Below are 13,411 nucleotides of genomic sequence, written 5' to 3'. Positions count from 1 at the left end.
GATACATCATTGGCAAAAAAAGTATTGAAAGACGCAGGGTTTTCCCCCTTATCCAAAAAGCCTGCTTATCATTATCCCCTACATGACGTCAAAGCAATTTTTCAAACGAAATACCCGTTAGCCAAAATTTGTTTATTTGTTGAATAAAATGTCACTTTTTTACATATTTTTTTTTTAAATCAAATTGATTTCTTTTATTGTTAATTGTTACCATGTTCCATCAAGAAATTCTTGCTGTTGATTATTTTTTGATACTTGATGAACAACTGGAAGCAAGCTGTAATATTTTTCATTCCTCTCACTGAAGGATTTTGTGTCATTTAACAAAGACGAAAAGCTTGAGTTTGACGTCCCAGCTTCTTCCCTAAAAATTAAATATAAAATTAAAACGGTGCCATTAAATATTAAATTTATCAAGGACTCACTTGTTATCGTCTCTGACCACTTTTTGACGTCTGCAAACATGTAATCCAACAAACAAAGTGACCACCATTATTGGAATGATGTAAAAGGTCACATTTATTATGTTGAATGCTTCTGTAGCAGGCATCTCGTTTGTCCTTACGAAGCTTGTTTTTCTCGAAAAATCAAATTTCCTTTTATTTCTATAATTTAAAAAAGTATTGAATGAAAGAGTATTTAGAAAATTTAAATTCTTGCCTGCAATTCAGTAGTGTTTCACTCTTCAGTCTTATCCATCAATGCAGTCATTCATTCCACTCCTCTAAATGGTTACTAATCTGAATGATGAATTCATAAACTGGTGAGCGGAAGAAAGCGCGTCCGGAGCAGGCGCACATTTGAAGTTTTGAAAAAAATTAAGCAAGCATTTTATTAAAAAAAAATCATATACTTATAACTGCGCAATGGGATTTACTAACTGCGCAATCATTATTATTACTAATAAATCTGACATATAGACTTTGGACTTAATAATATATGATTTTTCAAATTAAATCTAAAAGTTTTTTGCAATTTTTATACTTTCAAATATAATTATGCTCAAAATGTAGCAAAAAAGATTTTTATTCACACTTAATTTTACAAGTTCAGATTAACTCAAGAAAAACACAAAAAAAGTACCAATACAGAATAAAGAAAACCCCATAACTCTATAATAAAATTTTAAGGAAGCAGTTGTAGGAAAAACGCCCACTAACAGCCGTAGTGATAAAAAAAAACCACCCAAATAAACCGGTAAATTCCGGTAGGCAGTGCATATGCAGTAGAGCCAACCCAAAAACTTAGTCTGGAATATATACTAGATATTCATATACCCTACAATTTATATCAATTTATTTATGTGCCTCACACCCAGAATATAATTACGCCAGTAAATCACTTTCACGCAGACCAACGCAATAGGCGCATTACGTCAAAAGGACATTATACGACAAACAAATCGAAAAAGTCGCCGTGGCCTAAATATAATCGCATTTGAAATGCAGCAAACTGTAAAGCGACCCATAAACTTGACGCATTCCGCCGCTTAATGCATGCAAATGCCCTCCGCCCCCACGCGACTTTGTTAATCCTAAGAAAATAATGCACTGCCAATGCACGCAAACCGCAAGAGACTTAAAGCGTCGCCGACAACGAGATGAAATGTGTGATACTTTTGATCTTTTATCGTGTGACTTACGTAATAATAATAGGCCGCGGTTTGAAAAGTTGATCGCGAGACCAGTTTTGTCGTCGATGTCATTCTCTGAGCGAACGTTACAAATCGATTCATAATATTTTAGAAGGTAAAATTGCATACTTATGTTGTATTAAGTATACGTATAAATAGAGAGAAAGTATTCATAAATGAATCTGAATATCTTTTGGAATTTTAAATGGACTAAGATATGCTGTAGTTTTTTCATTAATATTATAAAATCGAATAAAGATGATATGATTCATGTTCAAATATTGGAAGGATCAACACTGAACTGTAGGGTAGAGTCAGAGTGCCACTCAGGAATTAAAAGTAATTCTATTTAAGTGTATAATCTAGCTTGTTGTAATTTATATATTTTTTAAGAGCTTTTTATTTATTTGAAAATTCAAACAATGGTAAAATCAAACCCTGTAAGATTATTTAATAATTAATCACAGTTTATAAATAAAAAATAAATTAAAAATAATGTGTATATGGTTCTTAATAAGTAAAAATCAAAATTATAAATATGGTTTTATAATAAATAGAATTAAATATTTTGTTTTGATTTTATTTTTCTTCTGTTGTTATTTCTTCTAGTCCTTAATGTTCTCATCCCTCATCAGATATTTATAAATTAATCTGATCAAAATATCAAGGGATAGGAAATAATTAATTAATTAATTAAATTATGCAACCTGCAAAACAAAATACCAAATTCTTAAAATTCGCGAACTCTGCGCTAGATAAAGATTTGATTACGTTACTACAAAGCGATGTAGGTTCATTGACCTGAATATAACACCTTTACCAGGTTTAAAATCGATACTAAATTATTTTCTGTGTTGTTCAGAGGAAAAATTCCATTTTTTAACGGAACTGAAACGAGAGGTACTAATTTTCATATAAATTCTTGCTTTCATCCTATTGCATTTTTACAGGAGATCATGTTATGATCAAAGTGTCCGATGCGGTTGGGAATTTTCTGATATTCTGCGTGTGCGGCGACAAGCGTGTCAAACAAAGAGCGTTTCGCAATGTCTTCTCTCTCTCATTGTCGTCCTCGCCATGTCATTAATCAGCGGCAATTATTGTAAATCAAGCGTCAGGTAAAAATTCCCAAGGCGACGTAATGCGCGATGACCGGCACAACCAGCCGCGGAGATTCCTCCTCTCACATTAAATTTTATTCGCCGCCGCTCTATTGATTCAACTCGCAGCATTAATAAATTATGCGCCGAGCAATTGTTTCAAGCGTGGCATGTGCACGCAACGAGAGAGGCGATTCGCAGCGTGAGATTATTATTATTTTAAAATAAATTTTATCGTAAAGAAAGAGCCTCCGTCTGAGCTGCAATTGCGTTTAAATGCACTTCATGTGCCGCCCATTTCGCTTTTTAATTTCCGTCCGGTGCTTTTATAAAAGTGGTCGCGTCCATTAAGGTGCCACTTTGGCTCTTTATTGCAAATCTCAAAGAGGATTACGTCCAAGAAGGGTGATCTTTTATTGTTTGAATCTCCGAACCAATTAAAAAAATAAAATAAAGAGGTGGTGATGAAAGAAAAGTTGTTTTTTTCTTTAGTAATTTTTAAACTGGAATCTCATCTTTTCTTCAAGTGATATTTTATAATAAATTTTTATGAAAATCTATCACAATTTTCAACCTTTTAAAGAATATTTAGTTTGACTTAATTGTTTAAAGAGTTATAAAACAGTTGAAATTAGGTCTGAAGATTTTAATTTTTATGGATTTTTCCAATAAATATTTATAATTAACTTATAAATTTTGTCTCTCACAGTGGGTTAAATAACAATATAATTCTCTTATGACTTTGCTCAAATTTGATTGGAATTTTAGACAGAAAGGTGAGATTTTCTGCCAATAATTGCGTTTCTCATTTTTCATTTGAAAAAGAAAATCTCAATTTCTGCGCTTCAGAGAAAATGCATCTAGTCATCAAGTTTATTAAAAAAAAGAGTAGGCAATAAAAATCTGCAAGAACTGCAATCTACGTAATGAAACGGCAAACGGATTTGAGAGCAGTAATTTCTTCCTCCTCGGCTAAAACAAACTGCATTTTTATATTATGAAGATGCGTCCAATAAATTTATGCATTAAATCGAGCTTTATATTAGAAAAATGCTGGCACGGCGGCTCATGAGATTTTACGGAGATCAATAAATGTTCCGCATGCCTAATGAAATGAAAATTTCCCGACCGGCGCTACGAATGCCATAATCATAATCCAATTTGTGAACTGAGGCGATTTCACGAAACGAGCCCGGCGAGTGTGCAAATAATATCAATGGAAAATTAGATTTGTGTATGAAAGAAATAATACAGTTCTTTATCCTTTGAAATCTTGTTTGTTTTACCAAGATTAAAAATAGGATTACTGGATTTTTTTAAATGCGTTTGAATGGAGAATAAATGAATAAATAAATAATTAAATAAATAAATTAATTAATTAATTAATTACTGTGAATAAATAGAAAATTTTAGTAGAATAAAAATTCAATTTAAATATTTCAGATTTCCTTGCAAGGGCTTTCTGTTATGTAATAAAATGGTGTAATTTTGATTATCTTGGAGGCGTAATTTACAGAAATTTCAATATACGAAGGACTCTCTCCATATTTTGTATTTTTTCCATGTAAACCTGCTGTGAATCACTAATGTTACCATCCTCACTCGTCATTTATGTCCAAAAGCTCCATGACTTTTTAATAATCTATCTTAATTTAAAATTAGTTTTTTTAAAGCAAATTCATTAAATTCTAGGATATTTTATCTAATATAAGAATCTCGAATTTTATTTCTCAATGGCGAACTTTTCAACCAATTTTTCATCAGAAAAAATTCACAGGCAAAAAAAAATGAAAATTTTATTAATAAAATGGCAATAAAGGTTCGTTCTTTGTTTCAAAAATTATTATACCCGAAAAATTAAATTTAAAAACGGCTGGCATGTTTATGGTGCGTTTTTTGCTGCTGCGGAGAGCAGCGCAGGTAAATTATCCACACGGGACCGGGCGAAACGAGGAATGTTCGCCCGCCCTGCCCGTCGAGAGAGTTATAAGTTGACATCGGACGATTTCCATGCAGTCATAAATAAAAAATGTAAAAACAATGCACCTCATCACTTAATGCTTTCAGAAGGCTCTACGCGGAGAGAGACACGACGGAGGAATAAATTTTACCAAACAACAATGGCCGGCCGCCGCGGTTTCCTCCTCGATCTGATATTTATATTTTTATATGTATATTCATCGAGCAACACCCCGCGTTTGTTGTGACACATCCACGGAATATGAAGCTTTTTTATATAAATAATATCGCCCGACGACAGACCGAACGGAGAGAGAGATAAAATCTCGGAAAATGTGGAGCCGCTCTTTGTGAGTGGAGCGGAACATGTGTATGTGGAAAAAATTGAGTTTATACACATGATTAATACTGCACCGCGGAGCAGCTTTATTGATTTCAACTGGCCGAGTCTATTGTGCTCTTTTCCGTCTCATTTTTCTCGGCTGTCAACAAAGCTGCCTCCAATAAATGTGACACTCGTCGTCGTTTTATCAGCAAATCTACTGAGAAATGGACTCAACCGTGACCCATAAAAGTAATCAATCAAATAAGATGGAATTTAAAAATGTGAGATCAAGACGAAGGTAAAGTAAAATACAAGAGGTATTATTAATTATATCCCTTTGCAAGAACTAATTTTTTTTCTCTATAAATAAATAACGCAAGTTCAATTAAGGAGAAACATTTGCGAAAAATCAACAATGCAAAGCTGCTTTAAGATTAATATGAAAATTTTATATAATTAAAAATTATTAGAGTAAATTATTATTATTATTATTATTATTATTATTATAATTTAGTTATTCTTACATGAGATTTTAACTTTCCTTAAAATGTTTATTTGTATTATTTTTTTAACTATAACTTTCTTTGAACCAAACGAAACTACTTAAGTTGGTTTTGAATTAATCATTTTCCTTTCCTCTTGATAATGAGGGAACAAAGCAGAGCAAATATAAAAGAAAATTAGAATTTTTTTAGTTTTTTCCTTAAACTATGGCTTTTTTATTAATGTTTATAAAACTTGAGTTGTAAACACAAAAGATACACATACATGGAGGAAAGTTGATCTTTAGCTTTCAAGTTTTATTGTCAAACACATTCTCGTCTTCAGTATTGTGCTCCACTTTATCTGCAGGGAATATACAGGCCTTTGCAGGCCTCGTCGTAGCTCGGAGGTGGTTTACATTGCAGAGGTACATTGATGGAAGCTTCGCCATACCAAGGTTGATAATATACGTTTGGTACTTCTTCGATTGGAGCGGAAGCTGTACTCGAGGAAAGAACAGAGCCTGGGGCTTCATATCTATACCTGTAGGTAAAAAATTTAAATTTTTGAATTTTTTTTTATTAAACTTACGGAGATGCTCTTGGTTTCCGCGTAATTTTAAAGATTTTCACAAATAAGCAACAACATGTTGGGATGAATATGAAAATAAATAATAATATCATGACCACCATCAGGATCAAAGTAATCTCGGCGTCAAAGAGCATTTTCAGCGAGTCCTTATATTCCTTCAATCAGATTTTAGCCTTTTGCTTTTGATTCCCTGTAATCACAGAGTAGAAAAACTTTTAAATTCTCTTAAAAAGAAAATACTGACCTTTCATCAAATCAATCAGACTTGATTTCTTTCACCAAGCTTTGCATTTGCTTCTTTCTGCAAACTTGAAAGTTTTCATCTAAATGTTCAAAGTCAAATGACCAAGCTTACATGCGCCTGTGAGGAAAAAGGCAGAATGACGCATTCTTGCTAATCTTTTGTGGCAATACACAAGAGCGGACGCGGTATGCGATGAATTTATTTGTAGGCAGTTGCACTTAGACCGCAATATAGGGTAAAAATGTTGAATTGTATTATGTCGATTGTCAATTTAAAATTGAATGTTAAAAAACAGGAAGTTTTGCTGTCGTTCAATCAATTCTTGCCATGCTATAAAGATCTTTTGGACATTTTTTTACTCATCACTATTCTAGATATTATTTTTGCAAACATTTTCCTAAAAAATTTGGAAGGTTAATAACTATATCCTTTTTTAAATTCATTTTACTTCAATTTAAGCAATTTTGATATGAAGTCTTTCATTTAACTGAATGTTTTGAAAGTAATAGTATAACTAGTTTTAAATTTTATTTTACAATCGCTTTTGTTTTAGAACTGTTTTTTCCTTAACTTTTTCTGAAATTTTAATCATTTTTTTCTTTCTAAATTAACCTTTTCTTGAAATTTATTGTAGTTGAATTTCATTTTGATGCAAACAGTCTAAATCTAATTATTTCAAAACAAAAATTGATTGAATGAATTGAAGTTCTATTGTAATTGATTTCTGAATTACCATCAATTATAACACTTCACAGTTTCGAAGGCATGCTATTCGAGTCATCACTAAAAAAAGCAAATTACGCGAATATTCCAAATGCGTTGGTGCTCTCCGGAAAAATCGTGCTCTCTTCACCGGTCGGCCGGCGTTGCAGCAAAAAGAAAATTAACTCGTCCTCGCGTTCTGTGCAGGTTGGCCACGTAATTACTTTTTCCAGCAGCAGCTTCCATTTTAATTGATCAGCGAGTGCAATCGCACGACCGGGGGAAAAAAGCTCGAGCGAGAAAGAAAGATGTATCCCGGTCGCGTCGGCACAAATTGGTTGAAGGGCAAGAGAAACAAGCGGCGGCGGCGATTTTATCCTGCAGTGTGTGACCATGTTTGCTCATGAGAAAGAGAGAAACGAATAAAAGGCCAGCTAGTTTGAATAAATTGGATGCAAAAATCAGCCGGGCAAACAATTTAATTAACAGTGAGTCCGAGAGCAGGCAGAGATCAAATAATGAGATCACACGGCCAGCAGCTTCTTCTTCTCCACGTTCCGATTACATCGCGCGAGCCTTCATTAAAATTTCCAACTTGCTGCCGAACTTTATCTGGAATATTCACGAGACTGCAGGCTAAATTGTGTATATCAATTTGCTCGGGCGCAGTGCGATACATCCAGGGCAAAAAATAAATTTCGCTCTTCTTTAATTGCCATTCTGCAGCACTCGCCAGGCAATTATATATTGCGGTCCGGCGAGCCTTTCGAGAAAAGTCGTGGCCTCGAGAGAACGCGCTGCGGAAAAGTATATCGCGGATTTAATTGGATAAGCAGACTGAGGACGTGCGGCCTGTTAGGAATAAAGAATACGGCAAAATCAAGACGAAGTTCTGGTGTAATTGCTTGTCAACTTAAAATCTTGAACGTCTTACTTTTTACACAACCAACGAGATCTGCATGATTGGAGAGAAAAGGTGATCATTGCCAAAAGTTAAAATCAGCAACGAAATAAGTGAAATTAATTTTTATAGAAGAAATCATTGGTTGAATAGGAATTCTGCTTTGAGTTGTTTATTTTTTTCTTAAAAATAGTTTGGTTCAGTTTGGTTCATGAAAGTTTATTTAAATTAAAAAATTAAATAATTTCCTTTGGTACAAAATTCAAATCACATATTTTTACGTTTCTTATAATAAGAATATATGTATCTTTAAAACATGCATTACAAATCACTATAATTTTACTATTGTTTTTTTAGTAATTATCATCAAGATAGATGCATTTCTTCTTAAAATATCAAGTTCCATGAATAATTTTTAACTCAGCAATTTGTAAATAATAATTCGTGCTGAATTAACTTAAGAAAAAAATTGCTTTTTTTATATAAATAAACAAAATGTTCTTTTCTTTCAAAAATATGTTAAAATTAAGGTTTAACTTCAAAAATTAGTTCATCTACGAATATTTGTCAACATAATTATGCCTTCAGTCAGAGCGAAACATGTTGTAAAGTGAAGGATATTGTTTTAGAATTTAACATGAAGCAAAACCAGCCGAGAAGTGTCCAAGAATTCAAATATCATAACTGATAAATGAGCACCTTATTTTTACAATTATTTCTACCGCACTGCCCCGTGGCTCATGACATTTTTTTTTTATCAATTTGTTAAAATAATTACTATTCTCTTATGAACTGTCCGGCCCTAAACGACGGTTGTTTTAAACAGTGAAATGCTTTTTTCATTTATGAGCACTTTAACTTGAGGTTCTAGCGCGCTAATTTTGTTTGAATGAAAAATTCAATGAATCTAAAAAAAATTATAAATCTAAAAAATAAAATATAACATTATTTAAATTTTCCATACGGCAATTTAAGGGACAAAATGTCCTTTCTAGCGCGGTGTTAAATTTGAACCAGCAACAATACGTTTTTTCAATAACCATGAAAACTGTCTGCTCTTTTTTTCGCTTTTTGTTACATAAGTCGCAAAAATATTTGAGCGCAGCTGACACCGTCAGGACACCGCGCACTGCTCTTGTGTGTAATCCCCGTCCAAGGGCGCGAAATTCCCTCTCGAAATCGAGAGACTGCGAGATTCTAATCTGCCGCGACGGCTGTTCGATGAGAAGTGGAAAGAATGAAAGAAGAATTTTTCGTCCTCCGCCAGCTTACAGACTTTACAGAGAGCCGTCTCGTGTCGTCCCACGCATCAAAAAGCAGCAGTGTAACGAGCGCAACAACAATAATACGTCTGGTGATGATGATGGATAAGTCGCGCTCCTTTGTTGCCGAGCGAGCGCTGCCAAAAGGCAAAGAAAGAAAGGACGTGATTGCTTTCTTAAAAATTAGCCTGCTCGTCTCGGCGCAAATGTCACTCGCTCGTTTGAATATCAACCGGGAAATTTATGGCCGATCGCAAGAGCAAGTAGCGTTATTGTGTGTACTTATAATATGTAAATGCGTTTTATACATTTAATCTCTGTTTGACGACGACGAGAAAGAGTTTTGCGACAATGGAATGCCAAATTTGGGCAGATATAAATTACAAATTTCTAAAAAAGTATTTTTAAATCATCTAAAAATCAGGTAGTTGTTGGTAAAGTCTGGATTAAAAAAAGCAATCACTGAACGCAATAAAATGTCAATTATCAACCAAAAGCAAAATCTTATAATTTAATCAGTGAAATAAATTGATTGAATTTAAAAAGAAAACCAAAATATTATTTCAGAATTTATAACCGTTTTTAAAAACAATTTAAAGATGGTCTGCTGCTAAAAAAAACTGCCAAATTAATTTCTATGGAAAAGAAAAAAATTCTCAGTGTAGATACCATAAGCTCCTTGTTATGGTGGAATTCTGAAATTGAATAATAAAAAAAAGCTTACAAATTGTTTTGAACATGAATTCTAATTCTAAAATATTTGAAAAATCTAATTAAAAAATTGCAATACCTAATAACATTGTTGAATTTTTGTTTTCAAAAATTTATAACCTACATTATCATTTTTATTAAAAACGATTTTTCGAACAGAAAACAGAACTGCACTTGACATTTCAAAAAAGGGGATAAATTTCCCATTTTTTTTCGACACACCATGTAATCTTTCTGCGTGATTTACGATCGCCAAGAGTTGATAGCGCAGGAATGTCACACTGGAATCTCTGCGAAGGCCGTTACGTATTACCGGGTGAGTGCGGATTATTTAAAGGATTCCAATAAAAATGCGGAGAGCGTGTCAAGTTTTTTGTATAAAAAATGACGCATCTGAGCGATTGTGTGTCTGTCGCTCGCCGGGAGTGTGGTGTCGATTGTGCACTTTATCAGAAAACGCGCGATTTATTGGGCACTCGGAAAAGCGGTGTCACCCCATGAATGTTTTGAATTTATAATCGCAAGGGTCGCGTATCATATAAAAAGCATGGCGAATATTGTTTTCCATTCGAAGATAAGGAGAGAGCTTGGCAGAAAATTTACTGGTTTTGAACACGCAAAAGCAGTACAAAGGAAATATGTTCAATAAATTATAATACGATTTTTTTTATTTATATTGAAAAATTCGTAGAATAGATAAAAAAAATTATCTGGATAATTTTTTTGAAATTTTTTTTAATAATTATATTTTATAGACAGCAAAACAGCAACTGTCAAATAATTGAATTTAATCAGAAACCTAAAATTCATTATATATTATTTGTTAATCCAAGATATCTTCAAGAATGCTGTCAAAATTTAGAGTTTGAGGTTATTATGAATTTCTATAAAATCTTTTTCTTTAAATTTATTGAACATTTTCTAATTTCTCAAAAAATTATTTGCTCCCAAAGACATTTAAATTCGATTATTTGATTTAAACATTCGGCACTGATTCTTCTGCAACACCAAATGGGTGAAAAATAAAATTAAAAATCTTTAAAATAATAAAAGTTTTGCACAGAAATATATTTTTCGGAAAAATAGTTTTGAATTTTAATATTCTCAAAATTCCTTACTACTTACTCGAGAATTAATTAACTGTCAATTTTTCACTTCCGTTTCGATTCGATGAAACATTACAGAAGCTGATGAAATTTTTACCTATTAAAATAACAATAACGGGCATTGTGATTAAAAAAACACGTTTCACGGCGCATCTGCCATAATGTATCTGAAAGTAAGATCTCTCGGCGTCTCGCATGTAAGAAATATTAACAGTAATTACGATTGATAATTAATAAGGCAATGCTTGCCGATCTCATGAAATCTGGCCGCTCTTCTTCCCATGAGATGCATCATTAATTTATTCACGTTTGCCGGCTGACAGGCCTCTCTGCTGCAGTCACTCAAGCTGCTTAATAACGAGCCGCCCGAGAGAGATAATATTTTGGTAGCCGATGGACGGACTCTGCCGGCAATCATTTAGCTGATAAGCATCTGGTAAAACGGCTTCGCGTATGCCCGAGAGTGTACAAAAATATATTAAGTAAGTAGGGGCGCTGCCGCCGCATTGTTGTCAGCAGCACTCAAAATACCATTTAGGACGCGTTATTAGCTAATTACAGGGCACCACTGAAAGAGTAAAGTGCTGCCAAAGTCCTCCTTTGATCTCTGTTTGGTGCCACACGCGCCTTGAATTTTACTTCGGAAACAATCACATCAAAGTTTGCATCAAAGGGGTGGGATTTACAAAGGCTGAGGTGGTTTTTCTGAAAAAAAATGGAGTGATTGACCAACTTTGTGGGAAGAAAGTTTGATTAAAAAGGAGTAATATCTTTAATACTCAACTTTAAAAAGTTCCTTAGTTAGATGAAATGAGAGATCAAATTTGTTTGTAGAGCAAAAGATTCTCACTAAAAAATATTTTATCGTAAGTGAGAATGAAGTTTGAATTGAGGACATTGATTTTCGTTTAATTAAACCACTGTGGAAAAAAAGGAGATATAATGACAAAATCGTTCCAGCCTGATATCGAGAATTTTATGCAACTTTAAACTTAAGCAACACAGGTTGCATTTCCATTTTTCTGTTTGTTAAAAATGTAGCTTAATTATAAATTGAATAAATTAAAGACTGATTTTTATTAATTAAATTTATTACGCACTTTTGGATACATTTAAAAATCAATTTTTATTTTTCATGTAATTCAAAAGTTTTTGGAAAATTATAAAAATTTAATCTTGAATTCTTCCTATTACTCCATCGTCTGTCTGAGAAAACATTAATATTCTAAGATAATTGTTGAATGCGCATAAAATTTATTTACCGAGCATTATTTGCATCTGCTCAAAGAATAAAATCAAATTCACACTATAAAAAATGTTTTTTTTTATATTTATTTAATTTAAACCTCACTTTAGCTGGTATAATTAACCAGTGGTATAACAAATATTAATTACCTTTCTGCAAGGTTGGATCAAAACGTCAGGAAGCTGTGTTTTCTGTTTCTGTTCTTTGATTATTTGCAGAATAATCAAATTAAAATATTAAATTGTTTTGTTATTTTAATTTGAAGTTAAAAAGTGTTCTTACATATATTGCGATTAAGTAAACAAAATAAATAACTTCAGTGCTTCTGTTTATGAAAATTGCGTTCGGTATTTTACTTTCATAGAGAAAAATTTAGTTTTTGAATTATTTATAAATTTAAAAAATAAAATTAGTGCTTGTAATGTTATTTATTACATAAATTATTATAATTGGACGTCCTGGTGTTTTCATAATTATGGCGTGTCTTGCTCGCATAATTATCACCTTCCAATTAACACGCTGAAATTCAATTAAAATGACACGACCCTGCGCCAAAATTGGCCTTCTTGGTCACAAAACACGACTCGGGTGCGGCTGCGTGATGGACATCAAAGAAAGAAGTCTCTGTAGAAACAAAACCTGCATTTGTCTGTCCCGCGCCTCATTAATGCGCGCCGAGAATAATATTTTTTTTCGTGTGACCCCGGCGGATCATTTGCGTCGGCGGCTCAAAGACAAAAAATTAAACACGCCGGCCGCGCGTTCGCACGTCTTCATCGAGTGCGCATTAAAATTACACACGTCCCTCTCGTGTAAGAACACACAGAGGGGACTGCTGCGTGCACGACAAATGTAATCATGATTTCATGCGTCGCCGCCGCGGCAGAAAAAAAATACATATATACATGCGAAAGTCCGTCGTTTGTTTACGACGAGAGAGACAAAGACGAAGGATATAGAAAGGTGGTGCCGGAAAATTGATTGCAAACCGACGGAATTTATGGACTGTGAAAAGCAAAAGGCGCGCGAGAAGAGAGACGAAATAAAAGGAGTGTGTGAGGGCGAATATTAAATTAGCAGCCTAGATGGACGCGCCCATTCTTGGATTTGCTCATTCACTTTCAATACGAAAAGAGTGAAGAGATTTT

The 13,411-nt window shown here is 33.4% G+C and overlaps 1 protein-coding gene and 1 long non-coding RNA gene across 2 annotated transcripts in view; one reads left to right on the top strand and one right to left on the bottom strand.

The window, feature by feature from the left end:
• LOC132205750 (ephrin-A4) overlaps positions 1-13,411 on the top strand; it is a 247,326-nt gene that overhangs the window by 110,598 nt on the left and 123,317 nt on the right. The window lies entirely within an intron of this gene.
• Positions 5,735-6,794, bottom strand: LOC132192816 (uncharacterized). Its single transcript, XR_009441373.1, has 3 exons — positions 6,336-6,794; positions 6,092-6,281; positions 5,735-6,043 (listed from the first exon to the last, which is right to left on the bottom strand). It is a non-coding gene; the product is annotated as an uncharacterized LOC132192816 (long non-coding RNA).

The sequence above is a fragment of the Neocloeon triangulifer genome, unplaced genomic scaffold, assembly GCF_031216515.1.
Source record: "Neocloeon triangulifer isolate White Clay Creek 2 clone unplaced genomic scaffold, ASM3121651v1 ptg000003l, whole genome shotgun sequence".
Classification (NCBI taxonomy): Eukaryota; Metazoa; Arthropoda; class Insecta; order Ephemeroptera; family Baetidae; genus Neocloeon; species Neocloeon triangulifer.
Note: the sequence above shows the minus strand (reverse complement) of the source record. Positions and strands in the feature narration are given on the sequence as shown.